This window comes from Neolamprologus brichardi, chromosome 7 (genome assembly GCF_056152115.1).
Source record: "Neolamprologus brichardi isolate AB-2024 chromosome 7, ASM5615211v1, whole genome shotgun sequence".
In the NCBI taxonomy this organism is placed as follows: Eukaryota; Metazoa; Chordata; class Actinopteri; order Cichliformes; family Cichlidae; genus Neolamprologus; species Neolamprologus brichardi.
In genome coordinates this window covers 11,604,895-11,617,766 of record NC_142110.1, presented here as the reverse complement: position 1 = coordinate 11,617,766, position 12,872 = coordinate 11,604,895, and the positions used below count along the sequence as shown (strand labels likewise).

The 12,872-nt window shown below is 39.7% G+C and overlaps 1 protein-coding gene across 6 annotated transcripts in view; it reads right to left on the bottom strand.

Annotated features, from left to right (window-relative positions):
* Nucleotides 1-12,297, bottom strand: part of mef2aa (myocyte enhancer factor 2aa) — a 63,349-nt gene extending 51,052 nt beyond the window's left edge. For 2 of the 6 annotated variants that reach the window (XM_035907103.2, XM_035907105.2), the window contains exon 1: nucleotides 12,036-12,297. The gene's annotated coding sequence lies outside the window, so the exon portion shown is untranslated. Of the gene's footprint in view, nucleotides 1-6,348; nucleotides 6,379-7,905; nucleotides 8,086-12,035 lie in introns of those variants that run through there. The other 4 variants (XM_006789381.3, XM_035907104.2, XM_035907102.2 and 1 more) reach the window with 3 other exon arrangements.
* Nucleotides 12,298-12,872: the final 575 nt, after the last annotated feature.

Genomic DNA, 12,872 nt, shown 5'->3' with positions numbered 1-12,872 from the left:
ATGCAGTCTGTTCTCCAACCACCAAGACTGCTCTGTTGAAGTGGCACATTATGCGCCAAGTAGTGCTTCTGAAAAAAGCCGTACTACTGTTTAAAAGTATGTTAAACAGTAGTACAGATATTAACTCTGGGGCGCCGTATGAGTTTTTATAACATTTTTTCCTATTTGTATTTGCAGAGGCCAAGTGTTCAACTAGATTTTGGAATTTCTTTAGGCAACAGCATTTCCCATAGTATCACACCATGATTTGGCTTAAGAAACCTTTCAACTCCTGATGTGTATACATTATTTATAATCAGCCAGTCGTGCTATGTTAAAGTCATGAAAAATTATGTCATCCTAAACACACTTGACATATTAACCTCTAACTGCTCAGCTCATATTAACTCTGTTAATACAGATTGTGTATCTGAGCAAAATCCCTCCATCACCATACTCCCTGTGACTTTGTATGAGCTTCAAAAGATATCGTCTTAACATGACACATTAGCAATGAGGACATTATATAAACAAACACTTCCTGTGTTACCCCTTTGCTCTAACTGATGAAGTATTTTCAGTGTTTCCCTTTTTTCAGTATTTCATTATTTTTGTTGCTTATTGCTCTGTTGACTGTGTTACACACAAACACACATGGAATAATAAAAACTAATGCATGCATGCTCCTAGAGGTTTATAAATTTGCATAGAATTACAGTGTGGCTCTGTGGTCTGATTTGGTATGATGGCATGTGTCCATTTGCACGGTTGTCTATCATAAGATGGACTTCTCACCAGGGAACAATAATAATGCCAAACCCATAGGGAGCAATAGTTCCCCCCCCCCCCAACCTCCCAGTAAGCCTGTGAGCTGTGTTAAGTGTCATGGCAGCCTTTTGATGTTGCACAGACCGCAACTCAGAAATGGTAAACAGCAAAGATGAACCAAGATCTTCCTCCAGGGGGAATCCACAGTGTAAGGATATTAGGGGCGTTATGCATAATGCGTCTCAGCAGCAGCGCATTTACCCAATCCCAACATGTCTTTTTTAAACACTGGGAACCGAGATTAGACACAGAACTTCTAGATATTCAATTCTCCACAAGCATTTGGAAATCCACATGAAGATTTTACTAAATAAAAAGCATGTTTTGGAACACATACATGGGGTCCATATTGTTTAGGGGTATAGTGACTGGGTGTCTTCAGAGAATGTCTGCTTTTAATGGGAAAAAAAATTAAAAAGCTCAGAATAAATATTTGATTTTCTCTTCCCATTTTTATCTTCCACTCGATGCCTCTTTCCCACAGTGTTCCATTACATAAAAGGTTTATGCAATCTGAGCAGTGAGGATGGCCATGAGTCATAACAACAGTGAAAAGGCTAGCTAAAGTAGCACTGATTTTTTTTTTTTCTTATAATTTTATGTTATAGAATTGGTCTTTTAATGATCGCATGCAGACCTGTGATTCATGCATTTCATTTCATTTATATTACATTTAAAATAATGAAACTACTCACTCATCTCTCCGTACCACATGGCTGAGAGATGATGGAAGTGTGAGAGAAAAAAGTAGGTTTTGCTAAATCATTTTGTCATAGTGCTTCATGTTGTTAAGGCTCCTTTAGGTCACAGTGGGTGACAGTTTTCATTTTTAATAATCACTCACGTTATCACTTTGCTTTTGTGAATGACAGTAAACATCAGTTTTAATGAGGCTTTTCCTGAAAATGTGCAAGGCAGATCTGCCCATTCTAGTCTGATATGTATTGACGTGAATGATTATCATTCACTGAGCAAATAATCAAATGGGTATTTCACGAGCTATAGCCTACAGTTTCTCCCAGATCAGATGATATGTGTTAGCTGTCACATGAACACTGTGTGCAAACATGCACAGAGAGAGACAGAGAAGGGGAAGACAGAAAGACCCCAAAGGCCTTCGCACAACTTGTCTCTCCAGGAAACAGAAAGATTCCTGGAGAGGCTCTGGTCCTGTGTCCCAGCTTCAAATAGCTAATTGCCTCAGGCCCTCTATCCCAGGGCCAGCGGCTCATGATGAATGCCGACCTCCCTAATCGCAATACCCACTGTGAACACCTCTGTAAGCTGGACCAGTGACAGAGGTTCAGAGGAGGATTGAAACAAAGTAAAGAACAACCCAGTCTGACATGAATCCAGGATGGCAACAGCCAGTGGAAACGCTACACTATTTTCACCTAGATCGGCAGCCCACAGCACACAGATGGAAAGTGGACTGGGAGAAAGAAAGAGGACAGACGGGCAGACGCACAAACAGCGGGCAGACTCAACACCTCACTCGCAATCACAGTCACACTATGAAGAGCTGGGATTTGGAGACTGGAGATGCAAAGACAATCATTTCTGAAGGCCCTGGATTTAAAGGGACAAGTTTTGACTGAATTAAAATGCAAAAAAAGAAAGAAAAGAAGAAAACATGGCCTGACTATGTAAAAGAAAGAAAAAGTAATATTTAATTTTCTGGATGATTTCAGAATTAAAATGATATGTAACTATTGAACTCGGCCAGGCTTGCACTTTAACTTAAGTGGGCAACATAAGAAAGACAATCTCATCATCCTGAATCTACAGAAAAACGTACTCAGTGCACAATGGTTTGGAAACTCAAATGCATAACTCACTGCAATGTTCATGGTGCTATAGCTGTGCTCAAACAGTAGAGAGGAAGACAACTTTAAACTGTAAGTCAGAGCCCTGCGGTGAACCGGAGCAGCTTCCACAGAGCAGAGGGGGCTGGGGTCACTTCCTTTCCCTGTTCATATGGCTGATGTGTGCTGGAGAATAATAGGAGGAATCACATCCCCCCCAGCTGTTCTAGTTCACAAGGCTTCTCAGACAGACAGAAAAACAAGGATATTACAGACAAGGCCTCCTTCCTGCAGATGAATTGGCCACAGGGCCGGTCCAGCTGCAGGAGATCCAACTGTTCCTTCCCAGAAGCTACTGAACTTTTAGTCAATGGGCTTTGTGTATGAGCTGTGACACCTAAGTCTCACAGCTGTAATGAATACACCAGCCATTGATAAACACTTTTTAATGCATTCGACTTTTATTTTTGGTAACCTAATGGACGGCTAGATTAAGTGGCTGTAACTGATGAATCAAAGAGCCTATATTAGCCCTCTCTAACAGCACAGTAAACACCTCCATCACTTAGACAACAGCAGACTTTGAAGAAAGTTTTACTTTGCACACAGTTCAATTGTTTGTCTGTTGATGAGGCTTCTACTTCATCGACTCTATACAAAGACAGAGAAGTTAAATCTCCAGCGAGAGAGGCTTTTTAAGATCTACAGTAGAGCATGAGTAATTCAATACAGTGGGGTATATTAGCAATCATGGGAGATCTTTTGATCTAGTAAATTATATTATAATATATTCCTTTGATTTATGTGTTTTTCAAAGTCTCATTAAGATGCGGCTAAAATGCAACTCAGCAAAGACATGTCTTTCTTAACTTCAGCTTAGTTTTGTACGTGATATTGTTTAGCTACATCATTGACTAATATTAGGTCTCCATGCAGGACAACAAGATGAAAACAAGGTGAAAAATACTGACTGAAAGCACGGGACGCACATGTTTTCGCTCTACGTCTTTTGAGTTTGGCTCACTCACTTCAGAAATGAAGCACAGTGTGATTCTGTGGTTTTTCGTGCAGTCCAGAAAGTCAAAGAGGCGAGAGGAGGCATCTTAAAGGTGTTAAATGATTTGACTTGTTAAAGTCATCACCTTTGCTCTAGCACATGCTTCCACAGTCTACCCTTCCAAACCACACCAACTGTGCAAGGCCAGCTTATGCTTAACACAGTAGCCACAACCCAAGAAATTCTGAGTTTAAAAAAAAGCAATAGCATAATTTAAAAAAAAACAAAAAAACATTAAGACTATAGGCTTGATTCTTCACCATTATAGTCTGCTTGCATTATGGATGCAAATAAACTGACAGGCTACAATGGCAAAAGCAGGCTGACAGCATTACAGTGTGACTCTGTGTGAGGATCTTCCTGCGGAGTCTCCTGTGTGGTCCAGGTTGCAGAGGTGAAGAGACCTCCAGCCAGGCCTTGTTTGAAAGAGCAGGAGAGACAGGAAAAGACGGTGCGGCCTTAAGCTGCTCTGCCCTGCTCAGCAGCACATGTGCTGAGTGAGCCAAAAGGGTGGCTTACCACCAGAGGTCTCAGTCAAGGGCAGGACAGTTGAAAGGTCACTGCTAGCTGTCTTGCTATACAAACAGTACCTCAGTGAGTAATGCCTTCACCCTCTGAGCTGTTATAGAGATTTAAAAAATACTAGAGATAATGAACATAGTTTATAACTGTCAATTAAATGTAAGCATTAAATCAAAGAGCTATGATTTTTTTTTTATTATTTTAAATTATTTTATATTGTTTATCAGCACCTTAGCACAAGTTTTGCGATATCTTAATTAAATTTCAGTTTATTTTGTGTATTTTAATCAGTCAGATACTTCACACAAGTTGCTGTTGTCAGTCACCCAGTGCTAGTTCATGCCCATATCAGTGGTTCACGGTCACAACACATGAATGTTCTGTCTTTAAAGTAAGGCACCGGCACTAACCAAAGACCCATAGTGACTCCCACAGTCCAGAATTTATCACACACATGAGTGATCTGATTAGCATTAACAAAAGAAAAAGAAAACATGTAACTAAACATGAGTAATTATATGTATATATTTATAATAACAATTATTAGTCCATGGGGAGCAGTCTACAGTTAGCTGTAGCCTAAAACATTATCTCCCAGGCTCAAGATTCTGCATCCAACCTCCAGGTCTCACAGAGGAACGCTGGAATCTCCATGCTGATGATACAGCTCCAGTAAGGAGTTCCAACAAACAATGACTCACGCTAAGATGTTTTAGTTAGGAAGACTGATTATTGTTATGCATCTGACTCTTTTAAACATAGATATTAATTCAAGTTCTTGCAAAGAAAAAAAAGCATACCACAAATTTAAAAGAACGATAGCCGTGCAAAGAAGAAAAACAGAGAAAAGACAACTGTGCGTTAAAAAGAAGTGTCGCTTCAACCTAATTGCTGTCAGTGAACAGACTCAGTATCTTGTAGCAAGTTTAACGGACCAAACCAACTCACACAGCTGGAGCGGTGTTGGGGGGGGTGCTAGAGAACACAGTATAATGAGTTTAAAGTTAATAACTAGCCTGGTATAGACACAACTTCAAGGATTCACAAAATAAAACTAGGGATTCAAAACACAGACAGATAAATAACCATGTAAGAAATTTAAAATAAATATAGCAATCAAACTACACTGTATAATACTATAATAGACATAAGGGCCTTAATTTTCTTAAGAAATCTGCAGCATAAAAGAACAGCTTGGCTTACCAAACAACCAGAGAAACACTATCCTCTTTAACCGGCCAAGAATGTTCAGCTTCTATCTCTTATTTTTTATTCAATGCATCCTTGGCTTTCAGCTCTCTGCTGTTTTGTCCTCCTTGAAAAAAAAAATGTCCTGGGAGGAGGAGAGTGAAGGAGAAAAGACTTTCACTCAGTGATTCAGAGGCATCGTGTAAACGCCAGCATTCTCCTTCTGACAACCGGCGTTAATTGCAGATCCGACTCGCCCACACACTCCACATTTCTCCTGGAAGGAGAAGCTGAGACACTGAGATTGAAGTGGGATGAGGAGTGCAGTAAAAGATGCTGCAGCTGCCCATTCCTCGCACCGTCACCACCTCTCATTTCTCCCTTTCCACTGAGAACTTGTGCTGAGACGCAAACAAGCGCTTACGCACATTTACACAGGCATGCAGGGGCACACAAACATCCCATATAACAAGGCTAAAACAGTTACTAAACACTGGTAGTCATTGTGCAATACCAGCCATAACGGTTAAATAAATACAGGACAAAACTCTCATATTATCAAAGCTTTCTGTGTGCTTGTCTAATGGACGCTATTGAACATTTGAGGTCTCTGAGGTTAGTGCAACAGTTCACAGCGCACGTGAGAAAGACATTTACGGCAGCCCTATCGGTGCCTTCATACTCATTCCTTTGACTAATACATGACATAAATTGTTAAAATGATATTCATTTCAGCACGATGAAAAAATCCCTCATCCACACATTAGACACAGGAGCTCACGTGATGTAGATCATGAGCAACAAGGCCCATTACTGGCGAGGCCTGGGGCAGCACAGAAGCTAATGACTGCAGATTGGAGGGTGCTTTAATGCTTTGCTTTAGAAATCACTGGCAACCAGCTGGTACGGTAACGTGCATGCTTTCAGAGTAGCGGTAGCGCAAAAAGGACAGTGAGAAAATGCAAGTACCCTTTCATGCTTCTGTAACAACTCGTGCCCCTAGAAAAACAATGAAATGTGTCATTAGTTAAACCTGATAAGGGGGTAATATACTGTAAGCAGTAAAATATTTACAACTGTGGTAAAGACAAAGTCAAGTTTTATATATGCATGCAACATACAGAGGGGGTTTTTTTTCAACACGGCAAAACATAACTTTGATTTTGCTGGGTTTTATCCACACAAAAGGCAGTTTATACGTTCAAATGTGAAGCACAACCACACAGTAGATCCACTCATGAATGAGTTTATAAAATAAGGACAATTTCAAGTCTTATTTTCAGTTCCAACTGAATAAAAACTACTCCTTCTGTGCAATATTAATGAGCTATGCAGGGTGTAGCATACACTAGAAACATTTGAGAAGGTCAGGTTACCGTTGGCCATTTCCCACTCTGGCCAGGGGTTAAGGTCACCAGAGTGCCAGAGATTCAAAGAAACACCAGGCAGCAAAGGTTCTCTCGCACAATCTCAGCTGGCCAAAGATCCTTATGCAGCTTAACTTCAAGGTGCGATGCCCCTGTCACTATGCCTGTCACTTAAATGCATAAAATGTGTCACCTTCAAGTGATCTTATTAACCAGGGAGAAATCTTTAACATCAAAGATCATCTAAAAAATCTCACATCAATTCACTTGATTGGGCACGCTTTGGCTGAGCATATTTCAGTTTTAACCAGTCGCATATCCCTTCATCTATTTCAACTAATTATGAAAATATATAGTACATATATGTATACATATACAATATAGGCAACTACCCCAGCTTTGACTTTTATCATGCCAATTGCTCTAATGAAAAAGAAAAACTTTTTTTATTCACGTTATAATGCTGTACATCTACAAATTAAAAAATATCCCTGCATACATAAAATGTATTTTATTTTACTTTTTTTTTTTTATTAAAGGAGGTTAGGTGTTTATAGAAAACATACAATCTGCAGTAAACTCACGCTAGACAACTTTTTTATTACCACTGTCACCGTGTGAGCTCGCCTGATGTTGTCAGTGTGATGGCTCAACAGTGTTATTATATACACACTGATTACTATTTTCCCCAGGAGACTCGCCCGTTTTACAAAGTACGGCTAATCATTTCACACTCTGGACAACAAGTCCGAATCTGTGTGAGTTTTAAGACTCACAATTGACAAACCGACCATGTAGTCGAGCTTCTAGTACAACTTATTACCGGCTTAGAGATGAGTCCTATAAAAGTTTTTAACAATTGACAGATATCAACAGCGCGCGCGTCTAGCTACACCCCCCCCCCCCAAAACACGACACTTGGGTATTTTACGACACGGAAAGCGACTAATTACCAAGTGTGACTTATATTAAATGACGCCACTTTTTACGCCGTCTTCTCGTAAAAGCTACATGTTATTAGGATACGATAGATAGATGTCTCCTAATGTCTCCCAAATCCACTCTACGTCTCCCTCTTGCGCTTTTCTACACTCACTCTCACTGTAGCTACAGTATCGCTGCCACACTCCGCAACATTGTTTCTATTTCCGTTACTCACCTTTACTCCCAAGTCAGTCGCTGTATATAGACACTCTATATCGGTGACTCCAGTGGATAAACGTAATTTCAGTTCACATTTACACGCTGACTGCTATTTTAGGGGGAGCTGACAAACTCAGAAAAGCCAGTCTCCCTCTTGTCAGTGAGACTCCTCCCCTCATCTGACGAACTGCCTCTGCCCCCCACTCCCTCCTTTCTCTCTCCCTCTCTCTCTCTCCACTCTCTCTCTCACACACACAGCGTCAAAACATGTAGACTACAAGCTGTCTAAACAGTGTTTTGTTTTTAAACTTGAACATTCATGTGAGGTTAACATTATCCATTTTGTGCTCATTTTCACACATGGAACTACCCCCTCAAAAAATTGTACAAAATCAAAGAACAATTATAGAAGCATGTCCTCAATTCCTCTTCCTTTAAGGCGTATTTTTATTTAAAAAGCTACTTTTCCGAACTCACTGGTCTCGGCCTCATTACAAACTACATTTGACGTCATATCTCTAAGACAACAGCGATGGAATTTGGTTTGAAGGGCAGTTCCGTCGGCCGATGAAAACTCGCAGCGCCCCGTGAGCAGCTAATCGGAGCGGGAAGGCGGGACCTTCGTGACTCCCATACGGGCATGTCACGTGTATTTGCGGGGGTCATCGTCACAGGAGGCGTGGCTAGCACGGGCTGTAGTGGCGAGTGGCCCGCCCCGCTGTTTATACTGGCGTTTGGAGGCAGGTGTCATTTTCTCTTGCAATTATGCGTTTATTATGGATTTGATAGACTTGATTCTGGAGCAAATTTACAAATGAGTGGCTATTACGATTAAATGTGGCAGTTTAAAGCTATTTGAAGCTAACAGGGCTTTCTGGTTTGAAATGGAGCCTGAATAGAAGGACCCTTTCTTCTACTTTAAATGCGAACTTGGACTGTATGTACCAAGAAACTATTCTAGCTACAATTTACTTTATACATTTATCACATAAGATTTATTACTTGATGTCTTACTACCCAACAGCAGGTTAACATAAACTCTGTCTTAACAAGGTACACCAGGTTACGCCTCACACAAGTTAATTATTCATTTTAAAATAATTATATTTGTTAGCATAATAACCCTTTTCCCCTCCAAGATTAAAGACGTAAATGAAAGAATGTCCTTGATATCCTTTTGTGGTTTTGCTGCTTTATTAAAAGATCCACTTCCTGAATGCTCAGTCTTTCTAAGAGTGAAACCCAGAAGTCTCACAAAAGTTTTACACATTAAACTACATTATCTATTTGTGAAGGAATAGAATCACTCCTTCATATACAATAGCTTTTTGGGTAGCACATTTTTATTAATATACAGCTGATAAAATCAATTTTAGATCACAAAGAGTAACCAAACTTTCAGTGTCTGAATGTTTTCACTTCCTCTAAATACTTTAGAAATGGTAGTCAGAGCAGCAATTTTGTATCTCTGCAAACGCACTGTATGGTTTGATGGTGCTATGATGAAACATTTTATACTTATTCAGGAATGACGGAGAGGGTTTTGTACAAAGTTGATTCGTGTTTGTTTCGTCTGCAATGCATTGTGTTATCTAAGTCACCAGTTAGTTTGAGCTGTAAAAAGAAAGGCTGTGTTTAGTGTTCCTGGGACCTCCTGATTCCTCATAAGTTTAAAATGGTAAATGGTAAATGGCCTGCATTTGTGTAGCGCTTTACTCAGTCCCTAAGGACCCCAAAGCGCTTTACACTACATTCAGTCATTCACCCATTCACACACACATTCACACACTGGTGATGGCAAGCTACATTGTAGCCACAGCTGCCCTGGGGCGCACTGACAGAGGCGAGGCTGCCAGACACTGGCGCCACCGGGCCCTCTGACCAGCTTAAAGCAAGCAGTTTAAAGCAAGAAGTCAACATACCTTAAAAAAAAACTATTAAAACACAAAATGTCACAGCCTTGGAATAATTAGGCCAAGAAGCAGCAAACTAACAGATTAAATGGCAAATCAGTTTACTTCATTCTATCATGGACTTGTGACCTGTCCACACTGTATCCTGGAATATGCTTCAACATCCCCCCCACCTTACTAAACTGAATTGGATCAGCACTAAAGAAACCCTGTCTTTCTCAAGACTTTTCTCAAGACTTTTCTCAAGACGTCTCCCTCCATGCAAAAAAACCAAAAAAAAGCCAAAGTGATGAAATTAAATTTTAGAATAAGTCCTTAAACAAAAAGGGAGTAATAATGTTTCCATTCTATCTACAGCTGTTGATTTACACTGCCCTACCATTTGATTCTGACAATCATGTTAGCATTTTAAATCATAACATCATATTGCCAGGTAACGTACATTTCTGGTTGTTCTTTCATGGGAGGCCATTTAATTATTATTTTTTGTGTGTTTCCCAAATTTACTATGTATTTATAAGCACCACATGACAGGGTTAGCGAGTTTTGTTTTGTTCTGTTTGTTGAAGTACTTTTAGTCTAATGAGCAATTCATGCAGTTGTTACACTTTAATGAAGTCATTGAAGCCTTTCCTGTAATTTGTGGATGGCTGAAAATTGTAGTCAATAGCAAAAAATGAATATTTTGCACCCAGCAGTGCTTATATCATAACAATGCTGGTGCGAGATCTATCTTTGAAAAGATTTTTCTTTTCTTTATCCAGACAGAGCAGAACATATACTTTGTGTACTTTAATAAGTATTCTTATGTTGTCTTTGTGGTACAAGTTCAACCCTCTTTGATATATTATAGCATATAAAAGTGGTATAATATATTACATAATATATGATGTATGTTTTCAAAGTGACTGAATCTGTCTCAGTCACTTTGAAAACATCACACCGTCTCATGTGTGGTATTCTGTTATTAGAACAATGGTACTACTACATTGTTAGTACAACAATATTACATCTCATAACCAAAACAAAAATAAGCATTGTTTCAGCTTTGTTGTGATCCTTTATGAGTTCCAGCTGGTTCTTATTAGGGGTGCAACGATACACAAAATTCAGGGTTGGGTTGGGTTCAATACTTTGGTGACAAGGTTCGATATTTTTTCGATACAAAAAAATGTTCATGCCTTTTTAATTTATCATTTATTAAAATTATAAATATATATTTTAACTATATATATATATTTTAAGTACAGTTTTTAAATTTAATGTTGCTGAAACAACAAAATAAAAATAAATAAATCTATCTGATCGAGAAATCACTCATCTTTGGAAAAGAGAGTTTATTACAGAGAAATGGCTCTTTCCAAAATAAAAGCTATACTATACGCTTCTTCTGGGCTATATTCTCAGCAGCATATTAAACATATCAGGTCCCCATAAGGAGAATCATGTGCTAACGGCTGTCTAAATGACTTGGTTAAAGTTTGTAGCATGCGTGCTTGTTGTTTTTGTCTGCTTCCACTTGTCTTTGCACTAGGATTATGTTGGCGTAAATGTGCTGTCATATTCGTTGTGTTCCCACTAGTGCTGTCAGCGTTAATCTCGTTAAAATGACATTAACGCCATAACGCGGCAAATCTCCGTTAACAAGTTACCGCGGATCGCCCCGTGCTTGGGGCTGGACGGCGTCAACACGTTAACAAGCTAACTGCGCTAACACACTAGTTCCCACAAATTGAGCATTGCGTGGCACATCTGACATACTGTTTTACTTTTGTCCATGGCGCACTTACCATCAGGGTCATGCTTCACATGAAAACCAAGATAGTTCCAAACGCGTACCGAACTGAAAGCACTGTATCGAACGGTTCAATATCGATACGAGTATCATTGCACCCCTAGTTCTTATATATCTTATATATCTAAATTCTAAGATATCACCTTAGCAGCACTTTTGCGTTAACGTGTGTTACCATCATCTCAAACTGAGGCTAGCAAAAAAGAACAAACAACAACAAAATCTTCTGCTATTAAGAATACAGAAGAATATCACTGTAGTGATCTGCATTACCTGTGTCAGTTTAATCCAATAAAAAGCAGTAGACTAATATATGAAAAGCTATGTGCAACCCATATTATCCTGGATGGGAGATAAAACTTAAAATGACATTAGCGTCACATTTCACTTCTCATCCTGTGTGAGGACTTCAAGCCCTTTGTGACACCTGTGTCTTACCTGTTGTTCTACATGCGCCTTCACAGAACCTGCTGTTCCGATCTCCACCTTTCCTTCTGCAAGCATTGACTTTCCTTTTTTCTTCTTTCCGTTCTGCCCACAAGTCTTCTTTCTGCTGCTTTGTGTCACTCTACCCACTGATTTACCTCAAAGCCAGACCAGCTGGCTTTGGATGCTTCCCTCAGAGCCCTACGAGGCCCGTCTTCACACCCTGTTCTTTCTCTTGTCCCTTGGTCTCTCTGCCGGCACAGAGCAAGGGGCAGTGGTTTGAAGGGTAGGACCCCAGATGGACATAGACATGTCGGGCATGCATTATGTGATGGGGCTTGGCTCACGGCTCTCTAGACCAGCCACAGCTGTCAGTCATAGCTTCACAGATGAAGGTGTTGAGGACTTTTTTTTAAACCCCCTACTCTGTGAAAAGGATCATAAGAACAAAAAACTACTTTTTTCTAACACAAACAGTTTTTTAAAGAGTGAATGCTAATGTAGTTCATGAGAGAGTTTTTTGTTTTTTGAGTGAAACAAGTCACAATGCACAATATTTTTCTCATATATCAAACGTTTGTTTGCCTTTATCAATTAAGCAGCATTTTTTTACACATATGACACAGCAAGTGATGCATTTCAACCAGCTGAACGGACATGCCAAATAATGGTTTGTTCCAGCAGGGTTTTGATGCCGACAGCTGGCATTTCCAACTTACATTGCGCCAGACCACAAATAGACCCAGACACTCTCCAATTAAAAAATGCATGCAGCTAGCTTTATTAAGCCATACAAGTCAAGTCTGATCTATCTTATGATCGCGAGGAAAGAAATAGATGCTTGTGTTG